The 20,781-nt window shown below is 45.9% G+C and overlaps 2 long non-coding RNA genes across 3 annotated transcripts in view; one reads left to right on the forward strand and one right to left on the reverse strand.

Annotated features, from left to right (window-relative positions):
• Gm41302 overlaps positions 1-18,253 on the reverse strand; it is a 44,281-nt gene extending 26,028 nt beyond the window's left edge. The window contains exon 1 of the long non-coding RNA XR_875170.3: positions 18,088-18,253. This is a non-coding gene — a long non-coding RNA (predicted gene, 41302). The remainder of the gene's footprint in view (positions 1-18,087) is intronic.
• The window catches only part of Gm34820, a 33,480-nt gene extending 14,108 nt beyond the window's left edge, over positions 1-19,372 (forward strand). The window contains exons 2-3 of one of the 2 annotated variants that reach the window (XR_383949.3): positions 7,545-7,643; positions 16,150-19,372. This is a non-coding gene — a long non-coding RNA (predicted gene, 34820). Of the gene's footprint in view, positions 1-7,544; positions 7,644-10,043; positions 10,351-16,149 lie in introns of those variants that run through there. The other variant, XR_875168.1, reaches the window with a different exon arrangement.
• Positions 19,373-20,781: the final 1,409 nt, after the last annotated feature.

The raw sequence follows: 20,781 nt of genomic DNA on the forward strand, positions 1-20,781 counted from the left end.
GTAGTTCTGGTATCTTGTTAATCACAGCTGATTCTTCAGCCCCAGCTAACCAGAACTACAGAATCTTCACAATCAAAACAGGAATGGCCCTGAAAAGAGTCTTTAATTTTCCCTCTGAAATTTCACAAACCAGACCTCCATCTTCTGCAGTGTTCTCAACATTATCTTCCAAGCTCCTACACAACATCCGACAGAGCTCTTAACAATGGATGGATCTTCAAGCCCAAAGTTCCAAAGTCCTTCCACAGTCCTCTCCAAAACATGGTCAGGTTGTCACAGGAATACCCCACTCTGCTGGTACCAATTTGTCTTAGTCAGGGTTTCTATTCCTGCACAAACATCATGACCAAGAAGCAAGTTGGGGAGGAAAGGGTTTATTCAGCTTACAATTCCATTCTGCTGTTTATCACCAAGGAAGTCAGGACTGGAACTCAAGCAGGTCAGAAAGCAGAAGCCGATGCAGAGGCCATGGAGGGATGTTCTTTATTGGCTTGCCTCTCCTGGCTTGCTCAGCCTGCTCTCTTTTAAAACCCAAGACTACCAGCCCAGAGATGGTCCCACCCACAAGGGGCCTTTCCCCCTTGATCACTAATTGAGAAAATGCCTTAGAGTTGGATCTCATGGAGGCATTTCCTCAACTGAAGCTCCTTTCTCTGTGATAACCCCAGCTGTGTCAAGTTGACACAAAACTAACCAGTACAGGTGGTAACCACACTCCACACATGGCCTCTAGCATATCACTTTGCTACATTTCTAGTTTACCTGGTCATCCACCCTGACCTTCTGGTCTTGGTTCCTCCAGTAGACTATAAAATGAGTGCCTGCTACCAGACCACCTCTCCAAGTAGACCTGTGTGATGTCTCCTACTGGGATAGACCATGTGACTTTCTCTGTCCATAGGGAATTAAGACTAAATAATAGACACCCTTGTGTGGAAACTTTGAGGCTTATATTCTATATAGAAGCTATCTGCTGTATGGTAAGCTTGTTCAGGAGACTCCTGGGTAGAAATAGGGCTTCTGAGAGGAGAGGGAGAAGAAGCAGAGCTAGAGTTACCTAGGCTAGAGAGGAGCCATGTTGACCTACCAGTTCCAACTCCTGGTGAAGTCATACACTTCCAGCTGCAGCAAGGGAGAAGGAACTTGTACCCTTCTCCACCTGCAGCTGAGCCTATTCAATCCCCAGACTTATGATAAACCAACAAGCGTTTTATTTGTCTTAAATTGCTATGTTTTGTTGTGTTTAGTCATTGAGCAATATACAATTAAAACAATCTTTGTCACTTCTTGACCAAAACCTAGGCCAGGCATCTGGGCTCATGACAGCCTCAGGTTCTGTGTGCCATGTGCCTATCCACTGTCACCAACATTTGTTGACTTAGCTACAATTGAACCCAAGCTCCTCAGCACTGGGCTCTGGGCAGTGTGGCAGTTCAACTTTCTGAGTAGATAATAAAATGAAGGAAAACTGGGTGTAGAAATGGGGTGCCCCTTACTACTCAAGGGCCGATGGTGTGACTCCCACAGTTATTCCTGGGCCGAACTGGAGCTGGCACTGCACTGGTCATTATGCTTCGATGATTTGTTTCATTTTCAATTACGCTTATGCGTGTGTTTTTGCACATGGGCATGTGCATGTGATCGGAGTGGCTGTCAGTTATAAGTTGCTCAAAGTGGGTTCTGGAAACTAAATTTGGAGTGCAGCAGTAGTTTAGCTAAACACTTGATGCTCCCAAGGGATTATACGAGTGCACCCGCCTGGGAGCTATCTGGATTCGCACACACGCAGGCACACATGCATGCACACACGTACTTGCATGCCAGATACACACTTGTAATCCTAGCTTTCAGGACGCAGAGGCAGGGCGGTTGCTGAAAACTTAAGGTTCTCAACTATATGGTAAGTTCTATGATAGCCAGTACTATATAGCAACACCCTGCCCCAATGCCTCACCCTTAAAGTAAATAAAAATGTTAAGAAACCACAATAATAGTAAAAGAAAATACAAAAGAATATGTCTAAAATGTCTGAGATCATGATTAACTAGCTAGGATTACAAGTTTATACCTCCAGTTAGTTTTTAAATTTTTAAATTTTATTTATTTATTTATTTTGCACATTCAGGTTTTGCCTGCATGTAGGTCTGTGTGGAGGTGTCAGGTCCCCTGGAACTATAGTTACAGGTAGTTATGAGCTGTCGTGTGGGCAGCTGAGAATTAAACTTGGGCCGCGGGCTGGAGAGATGGCTCAGTGGTTAAGATCACTGACTGTTCTTCCAATGATCCTGAGTTCAAATCCCACGACCATCCACAATGAGATCTGACACCCTCTTCTGGGGTGTCTGAAAACAGCTGTAGTGAACTTACATATAATAAATGAATAAATAAATCTTAAAACAAAAACAAAAAAACTTGGGCTGCTTGGAAGAGCAGCCAGTACTCTTAATGGCTAAGTCATCTCTCGAGCATCCCAGTGTTTTGTTTTGTTTTGTTTTCTTTTCTACACAAAGAAACCCTTTCTCAGGCTTGGTGTGGGGATATGTCTACTTGCTGAACAAATCTTACCAACAAGTCATGAGAGTTGACAGTTTAAATAGTGCCTCTACCAAAAGCCTGAAGTTCATGTCTGACCCATTCTTAGCTATACTTTTAGGTTGTCTTTTAGTCCTTGTGGGACAGTGAAAGGCAGTCTGTTTTCTGGTCGAGGTAGGTTTAAACCCTGGAGACCCAGCAGATAACTCTGCAAGGAACGGAGGGAAGTTTGCTGTGCTCCCAGACATCAGGATCCTGACATGAGGCCTCAGTTCCATAACTCTGTGGCCATCAGTCAGGTATGGCAATGCCCAAGCTCCTGGTACTCTGTCTGGACTCCACCCCTACAGTTACCTGGCAACAGCCAGGTAGGCTTGGCCCTCTATAAAAGGATCTGCTTGCCCCCTCCTCCCTCTCTTACTCTCTTACTCTTGTCTCTCTCTAGCCCTCTTGCTCCCCATCTCTCCATCTTCCCTTCTCTCATTTTTCCACGTGGTCATGGCCAGTCCCTACTTCTCTACTCTATCCCTCTCTCTGAATATCCTGCTTCTACTTCATGATAATAAATGCCTTAAAACCATGGACTGTCTCTTCTCATTAGGATCCACCATGCTGGAGCAATGGAGCTTCCTCTAAAGAGCCATGCACATCTAATTTTCCGGCATGAGGTCTCCCTGCCTCCCTGTGCTCTTAGCCACGGTCAGCACCAAGCCAAGCTACAGGCAAACTAAAGACTCTCCTTCCTTCAGGAACCAGCCGGAGTGCTCTCCTCCTGCCCTTTACCCTTTGGCCGCTGGCTAGAGCCTGTTCTCTGCTCTGTTCTCTGTTCTTCTGCAGCATCCAGCAGAGTCAGTGGTGCCCAAGAGCTAGAACCTGTTGTCCCTGACCCCAGAGCTGGCTCTTCCGTGGCACCCAGCAGCATCTGTGGTGCCTGACAGCAGGAGCCATACTCCAGCAGTTCCACGGGGACCTCAGACTGTGCTTCCCCAACCCTGGAGCAGGATCTTGCTGCTTCTCACAACCCAACACCTGCCCAGTGGCAGTGTAGGGTGCATGCAGTCAAACTCCCCACGTCTACCTCCATGAATTGTCCTAGCCCTGTGGCAGGCCGGATGTGGCCCACCATTTTAACCCACAAGTCCCTTGAGCATGGTATCAAAATTTGCCCTATAGGTCCCATAACATTATCTACTTTGGCAGATCTTGTCTGGTTTCTGACTCTCCTATAATTTCAGAGTTCCTGTCCTAAAACACACTTCATACCTGCAGGTAATGTCAGTGGTTCTTGGGGACATAACTCTAGCAGGAATCCTAACAGGTTGTTAGGAACAACCTGCCACTGCCCTCTTCAGAATGGTGTTGTGGAACTCTGGCTGCTAGGGAGACAGGCAGTAGGCAAGTTCCTGTGGTTTCTAACACAGCTTGTCTTCAACGTTCCCTTTTCCCTCCTTTTTCCCTCCCTCCCTCCCTCCCTCCCTCCCTCCCTCCCTCCCTCCCTCCCTCCCTCCCTTCCTTCCTCCCTCCCTTCCTTCCTTCCTTCCTTCCTCCTTCCCTCCCTCCCTCCCTCTCTCCCTTCCTTCTTTCTTTGCTCCCATCCTTCTTTTATTTTATTGTTTTGTTTTGTTTTTGTTTGTCTTTTGAGTCAGGCATCAACTTTCTTACTGAGACCTTGATTCTAAGCCTTACACGGTCTGAGAAAATGCAGTGACTTCAATCTACCAGTTCTAGCAACGGCTGGAAGTCCAGTTTGTATCTGCCCTAGGCAGGGATTTAACTATCTTCCACGCGTGGGGTTGGGGACCTTAGGCCTGAAGAGAGCAACATGCACAGAAGGACAAAGCCTAGCTGCAACCCAAGAGGAAGAGGACAAATGGGACAGACAAGTGAGTGTAGCTGACTCCGCTCCTCCCACGGGTGTGGAAGCCAATGGCGCCTATAAAGAACAATGGCCAGAGTATTTGCATGTGGCTCCTCTCCCAGAGGTTTTTGGCTGGCAGCTTGGCACCTGGTATAGAAGGGGAGATGATGAAACCTTTCTGAGAGGGGCCAAGGGGAGGTGGCTGGCGGGAAATCTGCTCTCCTGGTAAGTTCTCACCAGAGCCAGTTGTTATGAGTGGATCCAAATAGTAAACAGCGCCCTATTCGGTGGTGGGTTCTCGTCCTAACCCTGTACCACAGCCATGAAGTCTTCAGCAGATTCCAGTGCCTCCAGAGCTGTGAGCTGCCTAAGCTTCCTTCCTTATAAAGTTAGTCTGCCTCCAGCATTTTGTTATAGTTACAGGAAACAGGCCAATGACCTGTGATGCTGTCTAGGCATGGCTAGTGTCCAGGCAGGAGACCCTGAGCAATCTCTGCACTGCTTTATCTATGAAGAGGAGGTGGGAGGAAGTGCATTCTGCAGTAACAAACAGGGAACTTGAAGGAAAGCCAAATCTTTTCTCCTTGTTTATTTTGGAAAGGGGACCCTTAGTTTTTAAGAAACCTGCCGGAATCAATGCCCTGGACTTAGTCTCAGTTGTGCTGAGACACCTGATATCTATGGCACGTGATGTGGTAATTCCTTGATCTTAGCATACTAGGTCTTTGTGTGGAAGCAGGCAGAAAGGGAAGGGTATGCGGGTCAAGCAACAAGGAGAGAGGTTTTGCCAAGTGTCTTTATTATGGGAGCCTAATCGTTTAATCTAAGAAGTATCAGATAATCAAATAAATCTGTTAATGATGGGAAACAGAGCTGGCTCCACAAACTAAGAGCAGAGATTGGGCCGGACATTGAGTCACCCTTTCCCTCTGAGGCCATTGTTTCTTCACTGAAGAAGAAGACAAGGCATGAGTTTATATGTTACCCAGAACTCCCTCGGCCGCGAGGGAGCCCGAGTCCAAATACCGGAAAGCCTGACCAGAAACACTACTCTGGAACCTTGGCAGAAGGCAGCGAGGAAACAAGAAGCCAGAATCCACTGAGTCAGAAGGAAATCAGGGTGCCATCCTTGAGGGAAAGGGGCCACCTGAGTCCGGCTATTTCAGTGCCATTTTCCATGCCGCCAAGGATGGAGGTGCTATTACTATTGAGGGCTACACTTTCAGAACAAGGTTGGCTGTTCCTCATGTCCCAGATTAAGAAGAAGTCAGTTTTCCCATACAGATAAATGTGGGCTACTCCATGGGATCCACTTTTCCCCCTAATTTTTGTATAATATGTTGTCCTTTGACATTCATGGAAGATATTTCCTTGGTGTCATCATCTTTGTTCAGCATTAGTTGTTTGGTTTTCTTTTTTCTCTGCATGCTTTCTTTAATATATATATATGTATATATATATACACACACACACACATATATATATATGTATATATATACACACACACATATATATATATATACATACATACATACATACACATACATACACACACACACACACACACACACACACACACACATATATATATATATATATATATATATATATATATATATATACTAATCATTTGAGAATGTGATACAATCATTTTTGATCTTACTCATCCCTTACTCTCCCCTAACTCCTCCTGGATCCATCCCTCATCCCTCATCCCACCTCCAAGCTTCACATTCTCCTTTTATTTTTAATAACCCACCAAGTCCAGTTTGTGCTGCCTGTGTATCATGGTTATGGAACCATCCTGGAGCACGATCAGCCTACCAAGGGCCACACATGAAAAGAAAATGGCTTCTCCCTACCCTAGGAGATATCACCTGCCAATTGGTCCTGACGTAGGCTTGGAGGATCATGAGCCTCTTCTCCCTCCATGCTGGGATGTTGATGTGATTGATCTTGTGCAGGCCTCGTGCAGGCCTTGTGCAGGCCTCGTGCTGGTTTTACACAGGTCTTGTGCAGGCCTTGTGCAGGCAGCCACAGCTGCTGGGAGATCATGAGTGTGTCAGTCATTCTTACCAGGAGACACTCTTTCCCCTTGGTCCTACCCAGCCTCTGGCTTTTAGAGTCTTTCCACCCTTTATGGATCTGAGACTTGAGCTGAACGAGTGTGATGCAGACATCTCCTTGTGAGAACATCTCATAGACTCATTGTCTGTACTTTGACCAGTTGTGAGTTAACCACTATCCACTGCATGCATGTTCACACACACACACACACACACACACACACACACACACACACACACACTTGTCTAATGCGTTCTGAGAGCTGCACTATCTATGGATAAGGAGAGCAGTTTGATACTCTGTCTATTTAGAAAGATAATACTTTTAGTGTCACCCCTGGGGCCTGGAGCTCTCCGACTATGGATTCTCAGTCAGATTTACAGGACTAAGTAAGCACTTTCCCCTGTGGAGAGGGACTTACATCCAAGCAGAAATCTACTGGCTACCTCGCTAACATCTGTACCACTATTGTATTTGTAGGCACATCTTGCATGGTGGTTACTATTGTAGTCCACCGTGTTCACAGCTGGGAATGAGTGTCTATCCTGCCCTACCCCTGCAGCAACTTGCTTTGTGCCTTTTAGTTCTATAAAAACAACCCAGCAGGGAGGAAGCCTTTCCTGTTCAGAACCAACTTGATTTTTCAATGTTCTGGGCCCATTTTGGGGTGCTTATAAGTAGATGTTTGCATCTTTCACTCCGTAACTCTGCTTTGTCTTTATAGGCCAGGATCTTGGCCAAATCAGTTCATTTTGAACATTTGTTTCCTGTGTATGGAAGAACTGGATCTGTTCAGTGGTCAGTGGGCTGGGTAGAGTTTTAGTTTGTGAGCTGTCTGCTGTTCTTGCAGTCACCGAACACAGCTGCTATAGTGCAGAGAAGTGCAGCAGACACAGCGAAAGCCACTACAGCCGCAGCAACAGACACAGAGGCTTACATTTCATGTACTTTCCAACACTCAAGGAACACTCCTTTCAACTCTTCAGAAACAGAAAAGCCATTCCTAGTTAGTGGGATCTGATTTGTAATCAGACGTCCTGCCAGACTTGGGCCTTGAGTGAATGATTCACAGGTTTTCTTCTTTCAGAGTCTCACGACATTTCAGAATTGCAGCTGGAAGGATGGCTCATGTTGGAACCTGGCAGGTGCTGCCCTGTGTGCCACAGCAACCAACTGGTCTGGAAAGGTGAGGTGACTTCTTCCCACTGGATAAGCATGTTCTGCCCCTCAGTAAAATGAGGGAATGTTAAGAATTGTAAAAAGTAACTCTGGAAACAGTATTTTAAAATGCTCATACTTTAAGAGCACAATCATGAGTGCTTCACTTGAATGAACATATCAGCTGCTCGCTTCTGTAAAACATTCACACGGCTGCTTAAATTAATTCAGTGTAGGGCAGAGATGCCTGGCATTGGTAATGTTTAGAATAAAAGAAAAAAACATATGGAGTAATTTCATCTTGACATTTTTCTTGGCTGAATTGTGCTAATGGTTTACAAGATGAATAATCACTTGGACAAAAGAAACAGCAAGGTGTTGGGGACCAAGTTTCCAATAAGCAGTGCCCTGTATCTGCATGCAAATGAGCGAAACTAGATTCTTGTCTCCAACTGTATACACAAACCAACTCAAATAGATTAAGGACTTAAATGTAAGACTCAAGACTACAGAAATGCTAGAAAAAATGTTGGCCATCTCTGTGACCCTGGGATGAGAAAAAATTTCTTTTAAAGTAAGCATCCCGAAATCCAGGCAACAAAAACAAAACTTAACAAATGGAATTTCATCAAACTAAAATCTTCAACACATCAAAAGAAAAAATAAACACAGAAGGGAAAAAGACAGTTTACAGAATCGGAGAGAATATTTGGTTTCTCATTATACACCAGAGGAGCACACTGTCACTGTGTTCTATAAATATGTATGGTCAGTATTCTTACTTTAAAACAAAGTTTAAAGGAACACAATAATCACATATAAAGGAATCTTTCTACTTATCTTTCCAGAAAACTAGTAAAAATTGAGCCAGGTATGGTGGCACATGCCTTTAATACCAGCACTCAAGAGGTAGAAGCAGGTAGATCTCTTAGTTCAAGGTCAGCCTGGTCTACAGAGTGAATTCCAGGGCAGCCAGAGAAATCCTGTCTCAAAATTAACAAAACAAAACAAAACAAACCAACAAAAACAAACAATCAAAAAACTGGCAAAATTAAAACTATTAATGATAATAGTAATAATAATAATAAATTGAGAACTACTCTAGACAAGCTGGGCAGAACTACTAGATATTAGCAGTAAGAAAACCATTGACTGCAGAGTGGATACACCAAGCAGCATGAACTATATAGGCTCTCTTTTAAAGCTCTGTAGTTACCGTCCAAATGGGTTAATCAGACAGTAAAACAGATCACTGAGACAGACAGACAAAACCCTGCTTCTCCTTCACGTATATTAAAAATTAGCTGATGTGGTGGCGGACAACTGGCACAGGGCTTTAATTTCAGCCCTTGGCAGGAAGATGTAGGAGGATCTACCTATAAGTGAGTCATTGTCTCAAATTTAGAAAAGGAAAACAAAAATAAGAAGGCTAGTGTTTGGAGGGAGCATAGTGTTTGGAGGGTGCATGTGTGGGAACAGACAGGCTGCTGCTTTACTCGTTCAATGCTCTGCCCTCCGGTTTGCAGATCAGGAACATAGAAGACAGAAGTGGGGGACAAGAAGGAGTTTCATAAAAAAAATGGCCATTCAAACAAATTCTGGGATAATTGTGGAAAAGGGACAAGGTGGCTCTGAGAAGATTGTCCAGCAGTTCCCATCTGGAACAAGGACACTTCCAGAATTCCTCACTCAGCCTTTGCAGTCTGCCTTAGCAGTCAGCTCTGTTGAATACTGTCTAGAGAGAGGGGACTCATGCAGAGAGAGGAGCTTCCCACAGCCTGCAGTGACCTGCCCTCTCACAGTCGCTCCCCCCTCCCCCTGCACTTGGCTCTCTCACAGCCGCTCCTCCCTCCCCTCCCCCTGCACTTGGCCCTGGGAAGCAGAGGGACTATAAGCTTAAGTAGACAGGTGTGCAGCAAGGTTTCTGCCTGCGTGGTGATGACATCATAACCTGGCAGGTTCTGGTGACTCAGGAATTCAGCAAGATGCTGTGAAGCTCTAAGCCGAGAGGCCAAGATCTGCTCAACATGTGGAAACCTGATCTTACAAGTTTCTAGTCACTTCTTGCTTGGGTCTTCACAAGAGCTTATGGCTCTTCGTTTTACAAAAGGAGCCCAGCTTACAAGTGACAGAGGAAGAAGTGACTTAGGTCTCAGAGGTTCCATAGACTTGATTAATCATCTCCAATGGGGTGACCTGTCCTCCCTGTTTGTTTTCTTAGCTACACTCAATGTACAGTCACCCCTAAAAAGGGCACCCCATATCCATTAGCACAGAACTCCTGGCTTTTCCCCTTTCTTTTCAAGGCACCATCCTTCTAACCCCTCGATCCTGTCTTTTTTCCCCCTAATCAATATAGACCACAGTATCTTTGGTTGTATGTAATGAATCTCTTATTACTTTTATTCTTGCCACCTGTATATGCAAGCACCATTCCTGGAACACATGGGATGGAGGACAAGAGAGAAGAGATTTCAGTGTTCCTGTATTTCCAGTCTAGCAGGAAAGAAGACAGCTAGGTGCAGTGGCCTGTATACTAAGTGATGTGCGGCACTATGAAGATGCACTGTGGGTTCCCGGGAGGGAGGAATAACCTGCCAGTTACACACTGGGCTGGGGGTAAACATCTATCCCAAGATGTATACAGAACTACAAACAGTAAACGCTTCAACCCCAAATCAGTCAATCAATTAATGGGCAAATGAGCCAAATTTGTATTTCTTTTCATAAGCACTTGAAGAAAGTGTTTGGCATTCTCAGCTACCAATTTCTAACTAAAATTACATTGAGATCTCATCTTACCCACATGATCTAGCTATACTCTTGAATGTCCTACCACTGAGATGCTTAAACAGCCATATTTATAACGATACTCTTCTAGGTAGACAAGAAACAGAAGTTTCTATCAACAAAGGAGCGAATGCAGGAAATGCTGCCAGGTGGGGAGATAGCTGGGGTAAAGGTACCAAGCCAACGAGCTGCGCTGCACTCCCTGGGCCCCCAGGGGGTGGAGGTGGGGGTGTGAGAACAGACTCCTGGAAGTTGTTTTCTGCCTTCCACACATGCACTGTGGTACACACACACACACACACACACACACACACACACACACACCACGTAAATGTAATTAAATAAATATGCATACACATAGCAGAACTTTATGCAGCTATGAAGAAAAATTAAAGAATGGCATTTGCAGGAAGAAAAACAGATGCGACTGGAAACCATGTTAAGCAAAGTAAGCCAGCTCAGACAAACATTGCATTTTCTCTAATATGCAGAAACTAGATTTAAAATTGTGTGTGTAAATGCAGTATACGCATTTATGTGTGTGTGTTTGTAGTTCACAAAACTAGAGAAGGGACCAGGCAAGGGAAGGAATCGATCCTAAGGGAAGCAGGAAACAGAAGAATGTGGAACCAGCTGTGGACAGCAGCTGACACCAACAGTTCATAGCCATGCACATAAAGTCAAAATAAAGAAATACATATGCAGGAGGGAAGAACTAACGAAGGGAAGAAGGAACCAAACAGAGTGGCAGGGAGGGGGGGGGAGCGGAGACAGCAGCACAGGAGGGGAACGGCGGGGGAGGGGAGCAGAATAGCACAAACTAAGGTGTGTGAGTGGAAAGATACCATAATGAAACCCACTGTTTTGTACACTGACCTATAAAATTAATTTGAAAAGGAAAGAACATTTGCTCATTCAGTCTTTCTAGAGAACCTGCTAGAGCCTGGCTGAGGCCTTGATGCAGAACATCTTAGTCTCAGGAAAGCAGACAAATGCTATGCAGGTGTATAGCAGATTGCCTAATAGAGTCTGGAGAATTACAATGGCTTCTGGAGGAAATTGTTTTGACGCATGTGTCTAAAAGGGAAGAGGCAGTGAGGCCCAGTCAATGTCTTTGATTTCTCTGCTGTATATCCTGGGGTGCATGTGACCTTAACACCCTTCATGGTGCCTTTTTGTGACCTTCCAAGGATTCCCATGGACAACTCTAGATCCTCCCCTGGCCATTAAGAGCCTAGTTTGACTAAGCAGCACCTTTGTCCCTAGTAATTAATATCTTACAGTAGGACATTAACTGCCTTGAGCTTGCTCACAGCTTAGCAGAGGTTGCACATATCATAGCTGTGGCTATTTGCATATGTGATTATATAGACCACAAAACTAGACAGGCACTTGGGAGGCAGAGGCAGGCAGATATCTGAGTTCAAGGCTACCCTTTTCTATAGTAAGTTCCAGGACAGTCAAGGCTACAGAGAAAATCCTTGTCTGTGAAAAAGCAAGCAAGCAAGCAAACAAAAAAAATCCCACAAACTAGAATGGGGACTGTCTTAGTCAGGGTTTCTATTCCTGCACAAACATTATGACTAAGAAGCAAGTTGGGGAGGAAAGGGTTTATTTGGCTTACACATCCATACTGCTGTTCATCATCAAGGAAGTCAAGACTGGAACTCGAGCAGGTCAGAAAGCAAGGAGCTGATGCAGAGGCCATGGAGGGATGTTACTTACTGGCTTGCTTCTTCTGGCTTGCTCAGCTTGCTCTCTTATTAAACCCAAGACTACCTGCCCAGGGATGGTCCCACCCACAAGGGGACCTCCCCACCTTGATCACTAATTGAGAAAATGCCTTACAGCTGGATATCATGGAGGCATTTCCCCAACTGAAGTTCCTTTCTCTGTGATAACTCCAGCCTGTGTCAAGTTGACACACAAAACCAGCCAGTACAATTGACCCCTTGTCAACTTGACACACAAACACATCACTATTAAGCCTCAACCCTTACATTCTTATTCCTCCCCAAGATCTAAATAATTTTAAAAGTACCACAGTCTTGTATATTAAAGTTCAATCCCTTTAAAATGTCCAATATCTTTTAAAATTCAAAGTCTCTTAACTGTGGGCTCCACTAAAATACTTTCTTCCTTCAAGAGGGAAAAATATCAGGGCACAGTCACAATCAAAAGCAAAAATCAAACTCCAATTGTCCAGTGTCTGGGATCCACTCATGATCTTCTGGGCTCCTCCAAGGGCTTGGGTCACTTCTCCAGCCATGCCCTTTGTAGCACACATCTTGTCTTCTATGCTCCAGCTGCCTATACTCCACTGCTGCTGCTGTTCTTGGTGGTCCTCTCATGGCACTGGCATCTCCAAACACTGCTATCTTCCGCTGTAACTAGGCTTCACCAACAGCCTCTCATAGGCTCTCTTCATGGTGCCAAACCTCAACTCCTTTGCATGATCCCTTCTGTCCTGGGCCATCAATTGCAACTGAGGTTGCACCTTCACCAATGGCCTTCCATGGCCTCTCAGAGTGCCGAGCCTCAGCTGCTCTGCATGACCCCTTCATGCCTTCAAAACCAGTACCACCTGGGTGATAACTCTTACACATTACCAAGGTACAACCTTGGCTATCTCTGGAACGCCTCTATGCTCTCAGAAAACACTTCCTAGAAGATGTCACCTCAATGATGCTGGTCGCTTCTTAATCACCGCTAATTTCTTAGCTCCAGCTAACCAGCATCAATAGTCCCAGTAATGTAAAGTTTTTGCTTTAGTAGTTCTGGTATCTTTTTAATCACAGCTGATTCTTCAGCCCCAGCTAACCAGAACCACAGAATCTTCACAAAATAGCAATGGCCCTGAAAAGAGTCTTTAATCTTCCCTCTGAAAATTCACAAGCCAGGCCTCCATCTTCTGCACTGTTCTCAACATTATCTTCCAAGCTCCTACACAACATCCCACAGAACTCTTAATACTGAATGGATCGTCTAGCTCAAAGTTCTAAAGTCCTTCCACAGTCCTCCCCAAAACATGGTCAGGTTGTTACAGGAATACCCCACTCCTGGTACCAATTTGTCTTAGTCAGGGTTTCTATTCCTGCACAAACATCATGACCAAGAAGCAAGTTGGGGAGGAAAGGGTTTATTCAGCTTACACTTCCATAGTGCTGTTCATCATCAAGGAAGTTGACACACAAAGCCAGCCAGAACAGGGACCATGAGAGGGAGAGAAAGAGTATAGCAAGAGGTTTAGTACAAGGAGCTCATTATGTGTTTTCTTTAAATCTGTTTGTGAGTGTGTTTTCACACAGGAAAGGTTAACAGTGGTTATCTTCCTCAATTTTTCTCCACTTTATTTAGTTTAATTTTCTTTAACTCAATTGTTACATATGTGTGTGCATGTCATAGCATGCATGGAAGTCAGAGAAAATGTTCAGTGGCTGGTCTCTCCTTCCACCACACAGGTCCCAGAGATCCAACTCAGGTTGCCAGGCCAGACAGCACTAATCACCTAACAACGCAACAGCTCCTTTCCACCTTAGCTTTTGAGACAGGTCTATCTGCTGATTTGGTAGCCTGGCTGGCTAGTGAGCTCCAGGGATCCTTTTGTCCCTGCTCCAGCCCACATCTCAGCTCCATGCCTAGATGTTTACAGGGAACTGGGGAATCAAACCAGAGTCCTTGTGCTTGCCCAGTGCAGAAACTTTCTTTTCAGCCCTCAAGATTTTGATAATTAACTTTGTTCCTCTGTGGGTGGGGAATCCCTCCCATCGTCCCCCCTCTCCAATTCCTAAAGGGGCTACTTACTGCTATCAAGCTAATTACCCACCAACAAAAGGCCAATGTTTAACTTAACTAGAATGCAGCCTTCACAGCCACAAGTCCTTCCATGGTCTCTCTAGCCAGATTGGAAGACTGACCTGGAGGAATGTTTATAACAATAGAACACTCAGGCAGCCAGCAGGTGCAGGGGAGTGTGACGGCTCGCCACTGTGGGGAGGGGTGTCACACTTACAGTTGGGGGGGGCACACTTGCGCCTGGGGTGGGGTGGGTGAGGCTGGAGCAGGGGCACGACCGGACAGCACGACCTGGTGACAAATCCTCCACCTCTGTCACCTGTATTCTTTTCAACCCTCCACTTGCCAGACAGGTCAGCACCACAAGAACACAAAGTTCTTGTTGACGTCCTCCCAGGAGGTCTCTGAGCAAAGCCACTTCCCTGCTGGGCCTCTGCGAGGGGGCAGGGGTGGGGGTTGGGGGGGGGATGAAGAGCCACAAGACAGCTCCCCTGCCAGAACTCCCTGGCACCTGGAAGGGAATCCTCATTAAGATAATTTTGGGAACGTTTACAAAGATGAAGTTCAGGGTCATTGCTCCCTGTAGTTCCTAGTAAAACCTTTGGTACTTGCAGGAGGGAAGCCAGGGACGCAGAGGACATGCACTGGAGAGGCCAAGAATAGCAGGCCTGGGCCAAGGGCTAGTCCCACGGGCTCCTTGGAGAACCCGGGCAGCTGCGTTACACTTGACTACTGTTCCTGGCCAGTACACCTCCAGTGGGGACAGACTGCCAACCTGGCTGTGCCCAAGCGTGCAGCAGTTCTTGACTTGGGCTTTATGGGAAGCCTAATTCATTTTCTCAGCTAGGTGATCACTCTCTGTCTGTGTCTCTCTGTCTCACTATCTTTCTGACAGGTCTCACTCCATAGTATAGGCTGCATGGTGATTAAAGAAGTCATTTATGGTCAAAGAAGGAAGTATTGGATCTCTTGAAACAAAGATGTGAGATGTCACAGGAATCTAGACAAAAAGAGGGCACAGTAGTGGAATGCCCTTGAAGCTTTAGAGACATAGGCAAGCACAGGCCCTGGGCTTGGTCTTCCCTGCAGGCACCTTCTCCCTCAGCTCAGACCTGCTCCTGGGGAGTTCCTGCCCTTCCTACCTCTATCTGCCACTCAGAACTGAGCTCAGCTCCTCCCCTACGCATCAGCTGCCAGCGGTCCCCTTCTTTCCTCCTCCTCTTCCTCCTCCTCTTCCTGGTTATTTTCAAAACAGGGTTTTTCTGTGTAGCTTTGCTTGGAATTCACTATGTGCACAGGCTGCCTGCCTCTGCCTCCCAAGTACTGGGATTAAAGACCACTCAACTTCAGGCTCCCTTTTTAAATCATATAGCTACTACATCTTTTTCAAGTCTAAATATATGGCTATACTAGGCATGGTGGCAGATGCTTTTAATGCCAGACCTTGTCTCAAAACAACCTGTCTCAAACCTGTAACCCTGTCTCAAAAACAAGCAAACAAACAAACAAAACAAATCTAAAAGAGAGAGAGAAATACATTGATGTGATTGTTTTGACAGCTTGAACCATTTTGTAAGAAGACAATATCCAAGCAGCACCAGGAAGCTGCAACTGTCCTCTTCTTTGGATCGGCCATCATCTGGCCATCTCCTGTTTTAGGAAGAGGGATAGATTCCCTATTCTTTTTACCTTATCCCTGCCCAAATTAGACCCACACCTCTGGGCAGGTGGCGGTTTCTTCAGTCCTATGAGCCCCTTTCCTTTGCCTTTTCCCATCAGGCTAACCCTTTAGGATGTGACCCTCTATCGCTCTCCAAGGAGAGTTGCTGAGTCATTTGGTTTCCCACAAGGATCCTCTGGCAGTACCCACCCTCCCGTAATTGGAGGGAGGCATAGTATCCAGTCTGGAGGGAGAAAGTGAACGCTTCATAAAGCCTTCTGTTTTCTAGGAAGCTGAAGAACGATGGACGGGGATGAGACTCACACTTCATCTACAGGATTGTCAGCGCATACAGTGAAAACAGGAAGAGAAGGAGGAAAGAAGGGGACCTCTGGCAGCTGACGCATAGGGGAGGAGCTGAGCTCAGTTCTGAGTGGCAGATAGAGGTGGGAAGGGCGGGAACTCCGGGAGCAGGAGGTCTGAGTCCAGGGAGAAGGTGCCTGCAGGGAAGAGCCAAGACCAGGAAAAGACTGGGCCCGGGAAGGCTGTTAAGCCTCACGCTCTGGGAGTGGGAATGAAACTGCAGGGGCAACGGTGAGCTCAGATGTTATCTAAAGAGGGCAAAGAGATGGCTCTTGTCTTCACGTTCCTCTTCCCCTCATCCCTCGTGTGGCAAGTCTGGAGCTCTTCCTTCGCTCCATGCTAGCCCAGCAAGATCATTCTCACTATGGGGACAGGGAACCCGTAACACTTGGAAGTGCTTGAGACGGAGAGATAAATGACTATGGGGACTGGAAAGGACCCACGTGTTTATTGTTCTTGAATTAAATATGGAGCGGGGAGCTGGTGCCCAGGCTGCCCCAGACTTGGTTGCAGATTCCGTCATCTTCTATGTGTCAAGCTGACCCAGTGGAAGGGCACTAATTGGGCTATCAGGTTTCTCAAGCTCACCTATGTTCTGCTTCGTTTCCCAATCATTGGCTCTTTGGATGTCTGGAGCAAGGCAAGGTTCCCTATGCTGGAGATAAAAATCCCAGCCAAGATTTCCCTTTGCCCTTAAGGAGCTAGTAGCTAGGAAGTTGCAGACACAGCAGCATTCCATATGCAGCAAGAAGGGCTGGCTCAATACAGAACAACTGTAGCAGCAGGGAGAATGACAGTCCATTCAAGCCTTTTCTCCAAGCCAACCTGAGCCTCTTGCACCCTATCTCCCCAGGGTTCAGAACAGTCACCCTTCATTCCCACGAGCCACCTCCCTTCCCCTAAATGACTCTTTAGATCTCCTGGACCCTAAGACTTAGCTGAGACTCTGCTGAAGGCTAACTGACTTTCTCCTGGAAGGAGGTTGCAGCGCCTCCACCCCAAGAATGTTGTATACAAAGTCTCCTTTGCACTGTAGCCTTCTCACACAGTCAGGCTGTCAGTATTAAGCAACTGCTTGGTCTATGATGCCTGAAATTTAGAAGCCGGGTAACCCTATTGTGCCCTGTTTCCTCTCAACCTCACTCTTTGCTCAGAGTGCAGGATTCTGTAGCTCCAGAGGGTGCTCCGTGCTTTCTTCCTGACTCCGCCTGTCTCTTCCATCTTCCTTTTAAGTAAGTTCATTTTCCTGTGCTCTCGATGTTCTCATGAGCACAACACAAAGTCTCTCATATTCTCACTTTGTGGAAAACTTCTCTCTATAAAACCTGGCTGTGCCCACAGACCAACTTGCATGAAGTCCTATTAAGGGGGAAAAAAATTAAACCGGGTCTGTAGAGATGGTTCAGCGGTTCAGAGCACTGTTTGCTTTTCAGATGCTCAGGGTTCAATTCTCAGCAGTCACATGGCGCTTATGAATCACTGCAATTCCAATTCCATGGGATCCAACACCCTCACATGGACATACAAGCAGGCAAAACACCAGTGCACATAAAATATAAATAAATAAATGAATAATTGTAGCTTCTGTCTTCCCTCAGCTCCTGCTCATCACACAGCTGATATAGATTCAGACCCTCTGGTGAGAATGCTCCCCGCTAGGACTCACCACTGATCACTCCCATCAGCCGCTGAAGCGCTGTCTTCTAACTCACATTTCTCTCCCTCAATCTTGCCAGCATCATGAAGACCACACAGTCTCATGCATGGCTGCTTTCAGCCTCAGGGTTTTGGATACCCTCCGTTTCATCCATGCCTTTATTCAGCTCCAGGTCATCTCAACTGATATGAGAACTCAAAAACTCACCTTTGTACTGATGCCTCTCAAATCTCTGCCTCCCCAAGCTCCAGTCTCTTGTGGCTGTGGCGGCCTGCCTGACACATCGCCTCATTTAACTCCCTCCAAAGGAGCTCCTCTCTCCTGACACCTTTCCTCACACCGCCGCCTTGCCTACAGCCTGTCCCCCCTTCAGGCAATCTTCATCCTTGTTCAGGAGGAAACCCTGGGGCCTGCGGTGACTCCGGTGACTCCTTTCTTCTCTCATGGTGTTTGGCAAATCATGGATCTGGCCACTTCTCACATGCTTATCCCCAGCCTCCACCTCTTCAATCCAGGGTCACTCCCATGACCGATCTGGCTCGGAGCTGGCTCTTCGACAGTCTTCTTGTCATAGGCTTCAACCTGAGTCAGACCCTGTCATTTCCTTCCTACATATGCCCTGATGCCCTCAGAGTAAGAGGTCAAATGCCACGGTGATCTTGGGGTCAGACCTAGCCAAACCCAACCTTCCTGACTTATTTCCTAGTACTCCCCGTAGCCTCCCTTAAGGAGCAACTCCCAGCTGTTCCTTAGACACCAAACACAGTCCCATCTCCCTCTCCCCAGAGGCAGCGCAAGCTTCCCTCACTTCCTGCACAGCTCTATCCAGGCTCACCTCAGCAGTGAGGCCTCCTGTCTTCACCCAGGAAGAGTAGACAGCAGCCTGGCTATTGTCTGCTACCCTACTGTTTTCTTGTCTGTGTCTTCTTTCCATGAACAGACTTTTATTGCTTAGGCATTGATGGTCATGCCAGTGGAACGCTGGTGTGTCTGACTGGCTGCTCCTACAGGGTCATCACCTCGATGGTGGATGTGTTGGATGTGTGTGCGTGTGTACGCACAGCTTTTCCTATGGGTGGGATTCTTTCTTGCTCGAAACAACAGTTGAGAGTTCAGGGGGAGAGTTATGGCTGTCTGGAGACTCATTCTTTCCCAAGAACGCCTCCAACACACCTTGTCTGAATCTGTGAGATCACAAGTCTGAGACCAGCGATCCAGAAGATAATGTCAGCCTTGTGACTGCTGTGGATTAAAGGTTGTTCTGTCCTGTGGCAATGGCTTAGGACACATATGCCAGTTATATTGAAACGTTCTCTGTCTTAAAATAGGCTCATGTGGGAGATGCAGTAGCAGGTGACTCTGGTCCTGGCCCTGCCCATTGCCCAGAGAATAAATCAAGCTAAAACTGCCCTATCTCACACTGAGTAAGCTCTGTAATTTATCATTCAGAGGGATTGTCCAGAGGAGCTGAAGGGTTTGTGCTTTGTTTTTTGTTTTTGTTTTTTGTTTTTGTTGTTGTTTTTGTTTTTTTTTCTGAGACAGGGTTTCTCCATGTAGCCCTAGCTGTCCTGGAACTCACTTCATAGACCAGACTGGCCTCAAACTCAGTAAGCCACCTGCCTCTGCTTCCCCAATGCTGGGATGAGAGGGGTGCACCACTGCCTGGTGGGGCAGAAGCTCTTAATCATATCCTTACCCCCACTTTAAGAAGAATCAAAGGCAGGAAGGAAAAGGGGACAAAGGAAGGGGACAAATATGTCCTAGACACCTCTTGCAGAGCATTCAAAATCTAGTTAATGAAAATACACTACTCTTCAAAACTCCCGGCAACCAAATACCCACCGTGCCAATGAAGCCGAAGAGTACTGCTTTCATTTTTTTTCTTTATGTGAAAAAAAAAACTAGGAAATGGTGCTAATATTGTATTTTTTTCTTTTCTTTGAATCTGAAAACAAATCTAGAATCTTTATTACTTTTCTTTAAACAATTGCCAGGACCGATCAGAATCAAAGATAAATAGAAGGCACAGTTTTGCTTGGTTTTGTTATCAGATTTGGGGGTTTGTTTTCTTGTGGGAATTTTTTGTCCTGTTTTTTCTTTTCTTTTCTTTCCTTTTCTTTTATTTTCTTCCTTTCTTTCTTTCTTTCTTTCTTTCTTTCTTTCTTTCTTTCTTTCTTTCTTTCTTTCTTTCTTTCTTTCTTTTTTACAAATACAAATAAAACATGAAAAACTCTACCTCAAAAAAAAATTCTAACAGGTCAACGAAAGTCTTTAACTGTGTTCTAGACATTGACAGGCTACATCACAATTTAAAAATCCAGTGGTAAAAATGGAGACTTAGAATTATTTGGTAATCACATGTCAAAAGAACAAAGCTCTGCAACCAACTTTTATTATTCAGTTAGCCACACCAGCAGGGACCCAGCACCAGTTGCCAAAAGGCAATTTTTCCACACCAGAAAGGAGTTGTGACTTGATTTTTCCTGCTTCCAAAATGTTTATCAAATCCTTTGTCTCCCAAAAGCATCCGCAGTCAGTGAAACTGAGACATGCTCCTCTGGGGAATGGCCGTGAAAGTCCAGTCTGTATACCCGTGTGAGCAGGAAGGTCAGTTTTTCTTTCCTCCTCCTCCTCCTCCTCCTCCTCCTCCTCCTCCTCCTCCTCCTCCTCCTCCTCCTCCTCTTCTTCTTTTTTGTTTTTTGTTTTTTGTTTTTTGTTTTGTTTTTCAAGACAGGGTTTCTCTGTATAGCCCTGGCTGTCCTGGAACTCACTTTGTAGATCAGGCTGGCCTCGAACTCAGAAATCCGCCTGCCTCTGCCTCCCGAGTGCTGGGAGTGCGCCACCACGCCCGGTATTCCTCTTCTTCTTTACAACCTATTCCTCCTAAAGTATCATTCCGGA

Source organism: Mus musculus, chromosome 15 (genome assembly GCF_000001635.26).
Source record: "Mus musculus strain C57BL/6J chromosome 15, GRCm38.p6 C57BL/6J".
NCBI lineage: Eukaryota > Metazoa > Chordata > Mammalia > Rodentia > Muridae > Mus > Mus musculus.